Here is a 12,031-nt window from a genome sequence, read left to right on the forward strand (position 1 = left end):
ATCAGTATTGTCACCAGAATTAGTTATGTGGTGGTGAAATTCTCAGACTATTCTTAAACCAAACAGGATGGATATTTTTGCTCCTTGGATTGTGTCTGTGCAGAGTTTTGCACTGTTTAGCTGAAACACCAATTGTACAGGTCTATAGTGCGATCAGTGGAACGATTGAGGTTATGAATTAAAAAGTTACCACCAAGTTTATTATGTATTAACAGTGTGTATTTAGAAAGCATCTTCAGTGTAAATGAATATCCTAAAACACCGCAAATAGAAAAATATGGTTGCTGAATTGTAGTCAAAGAAAGTTGTAGGCTGTTCATTACTAAATTGACATCAAGTTGCCAGGGACTGTTATTAAGCTGGCAGAAATAGCTGTCTTTGCAGGCATGTGGAAACTGACTCTGTCGATGATTGGGGCAGCAAAGGACAGTGTGCAAATTCAGAAGACTTGCCAAAGGATGGAACCTTGGATTATAATGGAGGAATCATGTGGTACTGGGAAAAGAAGCCATTGCTGGAAATGTGTTGGGTGTGTTTATCAGATGAAGGTGAAGCAGAACCCAAATGTGAAACTGTCATGTGGGAAGGTGGTGGCATAGTGGAATTCTCACTGGACTAGTAATCCAGAGACCCAGGACAATGCCCTGGGGGCTCAGGTTCAAATCTCATCATGGCAGATGATGGAATTTGAATTCAGTAAAAAAAAAATCTGAAATTAAAGATCAGATGATGATCATGGATCATTGTCAATTGTCATAAAAATGCATCTGGCTCACTAATGTCCTTTAGGGAAGGAAATCTGCCGTCCTTACCCGGCCTACATGTGACTTCAATGTGGTTGACTCTTAAATGCCCTCTGAACAAGGGCAATTAGGGATGGGCAATAAATGCTGGCCTAGCCAGCAACATCCACGTCCCATGAATTAAAAAACAAATGTCACGTGCAGGCGGATTGCAAAGTAGACTATCTTAAATGACCATCTTATTTTAAGCTCACTAAGCTTGGCAACACTATTTACCTGTGACTGTTGCAGACAAGAATTGATCCAAGCAGGAAACCCATTGATTGAACACAAATTTCCCTGAAAATTAAGATGTTTTAATTTTGGGGAGCAATATGGCATTAGAAAATGACCATGTATTATTCATGGGATGGGGGCTTCGCTGGCTAGGCAAGCATTTATTGCCCATCCCTAATTGCCCATGAGAACTGAGTCACTTGCTGGCCATTTCAGAGGGCATTTAAGAGTCAGCCACACTGCTGTGGGTCTGGAGTCACATGTAGGCCAAACCAGATAAGGACACTTGTGAACCAGATGGGTTTTTATGACAATCGACAATGGTTTCAAGATCATCATCAGACTTTTAGAATTCAAATTGCATCATCTGCCATGACGGGATTCAAACCTGGGTCCCCACAGCATTATCCTGGGTTTCTGACTTACTTGTCCAGTGACAATACCACAATGCCACCGTTATGTTTAAACTTAATATGTTTGTAGCAGCAGGTGGTGTGTATGATGGACAAGGAATATGTTTTTATTTCCCACTACAAGGGGTCACAGCTTGGGATGTGACATAAGATCTGTGACAAAAGCACAAAAGTACATACTTTTGCATATGGCTGGATTTTCTTTGCTCAGTCACCTGTTGAATGTCAGATTGCACTATTACCTCAGTGAGGTGATGGTCAATTGAAGCTGGACCTATTGGTGTGAAAATGCAATCTCATTTGATGTTTCAGTACAGGCCATGGGCAGTGTAGCCTTGTCAAAGGTACTGTCCTTTGAATGAGATGTCAAACTGGGGCCAAATTAGCTTTGCTCAAGTGTGAGTAAAAGATCCTATGGCACTATTTGAAGAGGAGCAGGGAGCTCACCTGATACACTGGCTAACCTCTCTCCTTCGAACATCATCCTCTGGTCATTCACTCACTCACTATATATTAATAGGCTGCCACATTTGCCTATAATGGTACTGCTTCAAAAGTAACTCGTGAGTTGAAGGCATTATGGAGCTTTCTGGGGGTGTGATGATTACATCAATACAAAAGAAAATACTGCAGATGCTGGAAATGCTCAGCTCAGACAGCATTGGTCAAAACAAAAATTGAGTTAATGTTTCAGGTCTGTGACCTACCATCTAGACTTGCTCTTTTCTCTCTTTCCTAGTTGTTGTTAGTGGAGCCATGACGTCTCTAATATTTTTAATCCAATTTTTAAACAGAGGAATCTGTCAGTCTTAGCTCTGCTAGCTTTAGTTTATGCCCAGATAATTTAGATATTTCATTTCCATTCAAAGGATACCCAGTTGAAATTTCACATTTGTAAGAATATTGCTTTGTATCTTATGCTCTAAACAGACTCATTACTGGTTAGTTGTATTACATTGGAAGTAAATGACCATGAGTTGTTTGTTTTTGGGACTTGTCCACAAGATTATCTTTTTTGTCAGGTTTGCCCTACTTTGTTGATATGTCACTGAAATAAGTTCAAATCTGGGTTTGGGAAGACAGTTGACCCATTCAGCTCATGCTCCCATTCAGAAGTAGGAGAATGTTATTCAGCCCCTCGAACCTGTCCTGCCATTAAATTCGATCATGGCTGATCGGTATCTTTATTTCCTACAATCTTGGTTTTATAACCCTTAATACTCTTATCTAATAAAGAAATATCAAATTCATTTTTGACATTTTGAATTGGTAGCAGCCTCACCAGCTTTTTGGGGAGCAATTTCCAGATTTCCACTACCCTTTGTGTGAAGATGTGTTTCCTGACATCACCCCTGAATGGCCAAACTCTAATTTTAAGCTAGGATCCTTTGTTCTAGACCCAGCCACCAGTGGAAATGGTTCACCTTGGTCCACCCGACCAACTCCTTGGATCACCTTAAACACCTAAATTGGATCATCCCTTAATCTATATTCAAGGGAATACAAGCTGAATCTGTGAAACCTTTGCTAACAATTAGCCCAGGATATCATTCTGGTGAATCTGTACTGTGCCCCCTCCAAGACCAATCCTAATATAGTCTTTGAGATGCATTCTGAGAACTAAATGCAGTACTGTAATTGGAGTTGAACCACAGTTTTATTGAACTGTAACTTCCACTCGTTTGTGTTCCAGCATTCTGTTAGCCTTTTCAATTTTTTTTGTAAATGCCCACGAGATTTTAGTGCACATTATACTTGGGACCCTAAATCTCTCTGCTTCTCCACAGTTCTTAGTTTCTCACTGTTTCGAAAAATACTCTGATTTATCTTTCTTGGGTCCAAAGTGGATGACCCCTCATTCTCCACACTGAGCTCCATCTGGTACTGTTTTTGTCCACTCACTTAATTTATTGATGTCCCTTCACATCTTTCTGCTCACATCTACACTATTTACTGTATCACCTAACCTATGTCTTCCGCAAACTCAGATGACAGAATAGCAAGCTGTATATTCAATTTATTTATAAAGATAATAAAAAGTTTGAGGTCCCAATATGGATCTAAGGGGAACATCACTAGTCACATTCTGTTCATTTGTATACATTATGTAATCCCTGCACACTCTGACCTCCTAACCTATTTCCTACCCTTATCAATAGATTGTCCAGTTCCATGCACCTGTATTTTTAGTCATCGGTTTATAGAATGCTGTCTGGTAGCCCATATAATCACATCGAAAGACACTCATTTATCTGCCACAAAAGCAAAATACCACTGATGCTGAAAATCGGAAATAAAAACTGAGTATAGTGCATATACTCAGCTCAGGCAGCATCTGTGGCGAGAAAGAGTTAACTTATCTGGTGAATGACCTTGTATCAGAACTTGATGACCTCACAAAATTCAATTCCTTTCATTAGATGTGACTAACTGTTAGAAATCAATGGCGGTGCTCTCTGAGACGAATTGGCCTATCATTTCCTAGTTTATCTCTCTTACCCTATTTGAGTAATGGGAGTGACATTGGCAATTTTTCAATCCATAGGGACAATTTCTGAAACGAGAGAATTCTGAGAGGTCATAACATTTTTAGCAAGACTGTTGACTCCCATCCTTGTTTTAATGTCTACCTATTTGGGATGATTTGCTTCCATTACCTTATGCGCAGAAGTGTTTCCTGACACGAGTGCTGAACCTGCCTTCTGTCAACTTGCAGCCTTTGTCCTGCATTCATGGTTTAACTTAACCAAGATGTCCTGCTCTGGTCATTCATCTCCAACATGTTGTGGTGCAGTTCAACTGCAACCAGTGGTCAGAGACATTCTTACGTACTGAATTAAAATATTTTAATACCAGGTGTTGTTGTCTAGTCAAGTGTGGACATAGCAGGTGCATCTCCCATCTGCAGTGTTTCTTTGTCAGAGCCCTGGGAACAGGGCTTCATCCTCTTCCTGTGGAACCTTCATGATATGTGAGCCTTCATTAGAGGAAGGCTCAAAATTACTAGCTTAATTAATGGTCTGAGTTTTGCAGTAAATATGAGGCTAACGACATTCACCAGCATTTAGCATTACTAAAGTGTAAATTGGGCAGTAATTGTTGACCACCACATACACACAGTTAAGTGCAGATATTGGGAAATTGCTGTCTGAGTTGGCCTTTTTTCTTCAGAAGCTTCACTATACTAAATCCTGTTGAGCAACTCAACATTGCATCTTCATGCCTTTCCACATGTTCCAATGTTTGACTGATACCCACTATGAGATGCCAGAAAGAGCAAGGGTTTTTGCATTCTGGTCAATTTTAATAGCATGATAAGACTTCATTACTGCCAAATAACCTGGTACCAGAAATGAATTTTTACAAGTGTTGGGTCTCTTTCTTTCAGATTTTAAGTTTTGTTGGTGATTTAAAAATCAAATTTTTTCCTCCAATTTTCTGTTTCCTATCTCTCAATACCATCTTGCTTTCCCTTTCTTTTTGCTTTCTGGGCATTATTTGGCATTGAGTTAACTATTCTAACAGACACATCCAGGTTGAGACACTGCATGTCTCCAAGGCTGTGATTTTCAACCTTTATTAGGTTAAGGAACCGTATCATATATTGTGAAATTCTGTGGAGCCCCAAACCTTTCACCCTCCTCCCTTTCCAATATAAATATATATAAAGAAAAATGAAACAAAGTAAAACACAATTGAATGAGTGATTATTTTTAATTAAATGTGCGAACAATATATCGGTTAAAATTTTTACAATTTTCAAAGGACCTGATGCTCGGGGAACCCTTGGGTTCTGGGAATCCAGGTTGAAAAACATGGCTCTAAGGATTCTTCAATCTGGTTAAGAAGATATACAGTCACTTACCCTTTTTGTACAGGCCCCAAATCCCCTGTAGAGGGCACTGTGCCAAAAATGACTTTAACTCTGCAGGTTCCAGTGCAAACACTTGTAGGAAATCTCTGGAGAAGTGCAATTTGGCACTGACTGAATACTGGACCATTATCTCAATGATGAAACTGTATTAAATCTGTATTGTATTGAGAATCTCTGTGCTTAGGTTCCTACAGTTTGAGCACTGAAGAAATGCAATTTCTTAAGTCTATGTTTGAACCCAATTCAATCAATACCACATGTTCTGATATTATTGTAGGTGAACGTACAACATTTTGTTCAAAGAAAATCAGTGTCACCTTTTGTTTACACAACCTGATAGGTGTTTGGTTCAATACATTCCACAGTTAAGTATTTTATGTAAAGAAATTGAAAATGCCAAAGCATTATCTTTATGTCACTGCATTATTAGATTAATTTGTTGTCTTCACTTTTATGCCATCCCCTCAATCCGGTTGCACATTTGACTGTTGACATCCTGTATTGCATAACCAGGTCTCCATTGAGCGTGTTGGGTGGTCTTTATCTTCAAAACATTCGCAAACCGGGACAGCCTGGATTGAGTTGCTGCAGTTGGGGCATGTGCTTGTATTGCAGTTCATCAGTCCCTGTTTGGGTATGGAGATCCAATGTAGGTTAGCGAGCACAAGGATGATGGGTGAACGGGACTTGCTCTGAGTAGAGTTTTGGAAGGCCTCAAATTGAAGGCGAGTGCAACATGGGTAGCCGGCTAGTTGTCCTCAAGTGAAGTGAGGTTTGGGAGTCAGGGATAATTGAATTTAAGGCAAGCAGATGTAATTGGTTGCACGTGTGTATGTATATTTAAATACTTTCCATTATCAATTTTTGTATCTACATTTATACATGATAATGTTGATGTGAATTGGTCAAGCTGTAACTACGCCCCACAGCCAACCAATGATGGCAGGTAGTGTAATCCCTGATGGGAAAGTGCAATTCCAGCAAGCCAAGTTGACACATGCATTTTCCATTATAAGTACAGATGTCGGAATTTATAATGGCAAGGCCTCAATGGGGCATGCACCCAATCACAAGATTTTAATTTTAATTGAGAGCAACCAACAATATATGAGGAAATTAAATAATTTTAAATAAACTGTTAATGTGGAATCAAGTAGATACCTCAGATGGGAAGAAAGCATGATGGACTGAATTGCAGCATTTTCTAAAAATTAATTCTATAAAACCATTTACAATTCTCAACCTTGTTCTTGGAGCCCTTTGTAGCTCACTCCTTCCTATACCTGTAACCTCCTTCACCCCTAGCAGGAATCTCTGCTCCTCCAATTCTGGCTTTCTGTGTATCCTTGATTTTCATTGCTCCACCATTGATTTCAGCTTTTTAAAAATATTTTCAGCTGCGTCAGCCCGAAGGTCTGCAATTTCCTCCCTTAAAGGCATTATATGAACACAAGTTGGTGGGAGGAGTAAGGATAATTTGTTCAATACTGTTGCATATACAGGGCAGCTACGGAATGTCAAATATTAACTTGAAGTCATATGTTGACTTTTAACATTGTTGTATGGGAAGCCATAAGTTCAGCATGATTTTTGCTAGTTAAGATTTAATAGTCGCTGTGAGTATTTTTATTAGAATTCAGATTTCAAAAGCTGCTGTGGTGGGATTCGAACCCAAGTACCCCTGCGTTAATAGTCCATTGATAATATGACTATGCCACTGTCTCCCCTAATAAGGATGGTTTCCTTTTAGCTGAAATTGAACCAGCAACCTAAGGATGCCAGTTTTACAGTCATCTACAGTCCTCTGCTCTACCAGCTGAGCTGGCAAACGGGAGCCCTAAAGCTTACTACTCCTGACATTCCCAGGCAGGCTCCCATCCAAGCACTAACCAGGCCTGAGACTGCTTACTTTCCGAGATCAGATGAGATCAGGTATTTACAGACTAGTATGGCCATTGGCAACGAGCTTGATTAAACTTTGGTAGTGGTGGGACTTGAACCCAGTCTCCTGAGACACTGGAGCCTAAATCTAGCACCTTAAACCACTTGGCCAAACTGCACCAATGTTATGGATTCTCTCCAGAATTGCTTTCATTACTTTTAGTCATTTACACCTGTATGACTTCTAAAAGGCTGAGGTGCTGGAGAGGGTGCAGAAAAGATTCACAAGGATGCTATCAGAAATGTGTGGAAAAGATTGACAGGCTGAGTCTCTTCACTCTTGAGAAAGGAAGACTGAGGGGTGACATAATAGAGGTCTTTAGCATTATGAAAACTTTTGATAGAGTGGATACAGAGAGAAAGTTTCCCTTGTGGCTAAGAGCATAACTCGAGGCCACCAATCAACCCAATAGGGAATTCAGTAGAAACTTGTTTACCCAATGAGTGGTGAAAACACAGAACCCACTTACACGGTGAGTGGTTGAAGTGAATAGTATAGATACCTTTAAAGAGAAGCCAGACAAGCGCATGAGGGAGAAGTGAATAGAGGGTTATGATGATGGATTTTAGTGAGGAAAGATGGAAGGAGGCTCAAGTGGAACGTAAGTTAGCATGGATTGTTTGGTCCAAATGGCTTAATTCTGTGTTGTATATCTTCTGTAATGAGTAAGCCAAAGGGAGCAAATTATGAAGGGTTGTGAACCCTTGGAATTTTTTTACCCCAGTGAGTTTTGAATTAATTGAGTACATTCAAGACAGAGGTCGATAGATTTTTAGTTATTAAGGGAACATTAGGAAACAATGGGAAAGTGGAGTTTAGTCCATCAGCCAGAATCTTAAATAGCAGAGCACATTCAGAGAGCCAGGTGGTCTACTTCAGCTTATATTTCTTTTGATTTTGTCTGCACAAGAAACAGACAATTGAGCAGGGGACAGCATTTGAGTATTGAATAAGAATGCATTGACAGCTGCTGCAGCATGCCATGTGATGTTCACTGGAAGTTTTTAAAGACCAGACCTGGTTTAAAACTGTTACTTCTAAACTAATGTAAGCTATTGTTTCAGTTTTATAAGAACAAATACACTGCACCATCTCCAGTCTGGAATACTTGGGACCGAGTCATTTCTGAATTTGGGCATTTTCTGGATTATAGAATGGCATTAGAACACCTAACCACAGTGTGTGAACTGGGAAACACGGATATAAAAAATTTCCTGAAGCACAAAACAATGATAAATTATGGAGCAGTAATAAAAATTGTTTTACTTATTGAAATACTGTGCCTTCCATGTTTCTATTGCCAAAGCACTGTCCTAAAATGATGATGGTAACCTCAAGGGAATGCTTGGGTCTGCTCAAATGAATTGTGGACAAGTGGCGTTACTCAACTATAGATTTCTGGACTGGAGAGGTACAATATACGAAAATGAGTTCAGTTGCTTGTGATTAAATCACCTGTTGTTCTTTCCATACTCTTGTTTTAATCTAAGGAAAAAATATTCAACAGCAACTTCATTTAAGTGCGGCCTCCTAACTAGGTGTAGTTGAAATGAGATGGGTACATGTAACAATGAATGCAAGTCTCTGATTAGTACTTGAACTGGGAATGCAAACTTGCTGATTAAATCACAGATCTTTATAGAGAGGCCAGTTGGTTCATCATGTCTACACTGGCTCTTTGCTGCATTATCACATCATTCCATTCTCTGAGCATGTCCTGTGCTCACGTCCCCTTTTTTTTAAGCATTTATCTGAATTCAAAACCTTGTGGAATCTGCCTTGTACAATGTTCTATGTACTAACAAATTTCTACATTAAAATAAGCAAATGCAGCAATTCCTCTCTTTTGGCAATGATTCTCCTGTTTTGACCTCAACTATTGATTCGCTGACCAGTTGAAGCAACCTTCCCAATTTACCTTGATCATATTTCCTCTTCTTGAACAAAGCCGCAGTTTCTCTACTTTGCTCAAAAATAAAGCCTTTCATCTCTTAGAACTGTTTTTATAAAACCAAGAATTCCACGTGCTTTTCCTCCCTTTATCGACTTAACCTCCTTTTGTAAATGAGCATTCTTCCCTTTTTGAAGTTCCTCTGATTGGTGTATGTGCATTGAAGTTTTTTAATTTACACTCTGATGATGAAGTGGATTGAGTTTCCTGCAAACAGCCTAGAAGTCCAAGGTTTGATTCTTGCTCTGTCCTGATTGTTGCCACTGGGCTAAGGAAGGCAAACCCAGCTTTGGTTCCTACTCCTGATTTCTCCAGAATAACTCATGGAAAGTGCAGATGTGCGTCCACTGCGAGGACAGGATCAGGAGGACATGATTCCCTCTGATGTGGAGCAGTCTGCTGACGCTAGCTGTTTAGGATTGTGCAGGATGAGCTGTTGGGGGCTGTACATACAGTCGTGTGGCAAAGCTTTCAAATTGGCTACCCCAAACACTGCTGCTCCAGAGGAGGAGACTGGTACATTGTGTCTGCACTCACTCTTAGTGCTGCCTCTGCCAGTTTGCCTTGTGAAATTTGTGCTTTCTACTATGTGTCCATTCATTGTTAGACTTTGTAAATTTGTATCTAAGGGGCTAAGTGTGAGGAAAATGCTTTTGCCCTTTGAATTATTTCAATCTAGTTGAAAATGAAGTTGAGATTTAAGGCTGTTTGGGAATCTGGCACTTAGCATTGCTAAAAGCTCATGGGCAAGTACAAAGAAAATTATAAGACTAATGGAATATTGGCCTTTACCTCAAGTGGGCTGGAATGCAAAGGGGGTGGAAATTAGGTACAGCTGTTTAGTTTTCAGCTGGATTATTCTGTACAATTTTGGCATTGCGCCCCAGGAAGATGAAATTAGCTTTGGAAGTGGGTGCAGTGTAAGTTCACCAGAACTATGCAAGGGTTAAATTATGGAGACAGGTTGTACAGACTAGGCCTATATTTCCATGAGCATAGAAGATTAAATGATGACCAAAATGAGATGTTTAAGATAATTGTTGGTAGATAGGAACTACTTCCTCTTGGGCAAATCCAAAATAAAGGGATATAACCTTAACAAGAAATCAGAGCTAAGCTGTTCAGGGTGATGTCAGAAAGCACTTCTTTGTGCACAAAATTGTGGATATCTGGAACTCCCTTTCCCAAAAAGCCCGTACTATGCCCAGTCACTTGTATGCGGCAATCATCTAAATGAACAGAAGGCTAGAGTATTTTGTATGTCATGCTGAAACTATGCAGTGCACTAGTGAGAGTACTGTGTCCAGTTCTGGTCAGCAGAACACAAAGGAGACATTGAAGCAATGGAGATGGTGCGTTGGAGGTTTCAGTGAGTTAAGAGGAAATAATTAGGAAATCCCTGAAAAACACTGAACGGGATCTCTAAGATATGTTATTCAGTGGCACAGTGGTAAAGAGTGACTGCAGAACAAAGCAACAGAAATGCAGACTGATGAAAGGAAATGTTAGGGCTCATGGAGAAGTGTCAGATGATTAGTGAACATGAGACTGGGCCTGGGTTATTGTCAAGAAAAGTTCAGATAACATTGGCAGCTTTGAACTGCAGGTTCTTCCTGAATGAGCACCAACACTAATTCTCTCCTGCATGCTCCTTATATCCTTTAATAGTTTATCAATATCCCATCAAACCCTTTAATCACCTTAACCAGCTTAATTTGAACACCCTTTAATCTGTTATACTCAAGGGATTTACAAACTTGATATGGGTATTGCTGGTCAGGCTAGCATTTATAGCCCATTCCTAATTGCCCTCGAAGGTGGTGGTGAAGCTGCCTTGAGCCACTGTAGTCCTTTTGGTGTAGAAACAGCCACAGTGCTATTAGGTACGGAATTCGAGGATTTTGATCCAATGACGGTTAAGGAACGCGGATATCGTTGCATGTCAGGATTGTGTGGCTTGGAGGAACTTGCAGGTGGCGATGTTCCCATGTATCTGCTGCCCTTGTCCTCCTTGATGGTAGAGGTCCTGGGATTGGAAGGTGGTGTCAAAGGAGCCTTGGTGAGTTCCTGTAGTGCATCTTGTAGATGGTACACGCTGCTGCCACTGTTGGCCCGTGGTGGAGGTGGCGGATAGGGTGCTGATCAAGCGAACTGCTTGTTCTGGATGGTGCCAAGCTTCTTCAGTGTTGTTGCAGCTGCACTCATCCAGGCAAGTGGACAGTATTCCATCACACTCCTGACTTTAATACTTTCAGTCCTTTTATCATTCTGGTGAATTTGTTTATTCCAAAACGTATGCCCTGCTTTGACCCTTAATACTCTTTGCAGTAGAAAAGTGCCCCCCTTTTGGAAATGCAGTTGGTCATCCCTTTTGGATGGGTAAAAATCCTAGAACTTGCTCCCAAATAGCACTGTGGGTGTATCTTACACCACATGGACTGCAGCGGTTCAAGAAGGCAGCTCACCCACACCTGCTCAAGGGCAATTAGGGATGGGCATTGGGAGTAATCAAGAGATTACTATATTTGAGGTCCTGCTTGCTAATTTTTGACTTAGCTCCCTAAACTCTGATTGCAGGACCACACTTCCCTTCCTACCTAAGTCGTGGGTACCAATGTGGGCCATGACCTCTGGCTGATCACCCCCTCCAGAAGAATGTCCTGCAGCAGCTTGGTGACATCCTTGACCCTGGCACCAGGGAGGCAACACAATATCCTGGAGTCACAGCTGTGGCCGCAGAAACATCTGTCTGTCCCCCTAACTAATGAATCCCCTATCAGTATTGTTCTTCCTTCCTTCTTCCTCCCCTCCTGTACAGCCGAGCTATTCATG

General features: G+C 40.6%; 1 protein-coding gene and 1 pseudogene across 4 annotated transcripts in view; one reads left to right on the plus strand and one right to left on the minus strand.

Moving 5' to 3' along the window:
- The window catches only part of cnot4b (CCR4-NOT transcription complex, subunit 4b), a 149,649-nt gene that overhangs the window by 9,883 nt on the left and 127,735 nt on the right, over positions 1–12,031 (plus strand). The gene's annotated exons all lie outside the window — the stretch shown is intronic.
- Positions 7,148–7,266, minus strand: LOC121293473 (annotated as a pseudogene).

Source organism: Carcharodon carcharias, chromosome 21 (assembly GCF_017639515.1).
Source record: "Carcharodon carcharias isolate sCarCar2 chromosome 21, sCarCar2.pri, whole genome shotgun sequence".
NCBI lineage: Eukaryota > Metazoa > Chordata > Chondrichthyes > Lamniformes > Lamnidae > Carcharodon > Carcharodon carcharias.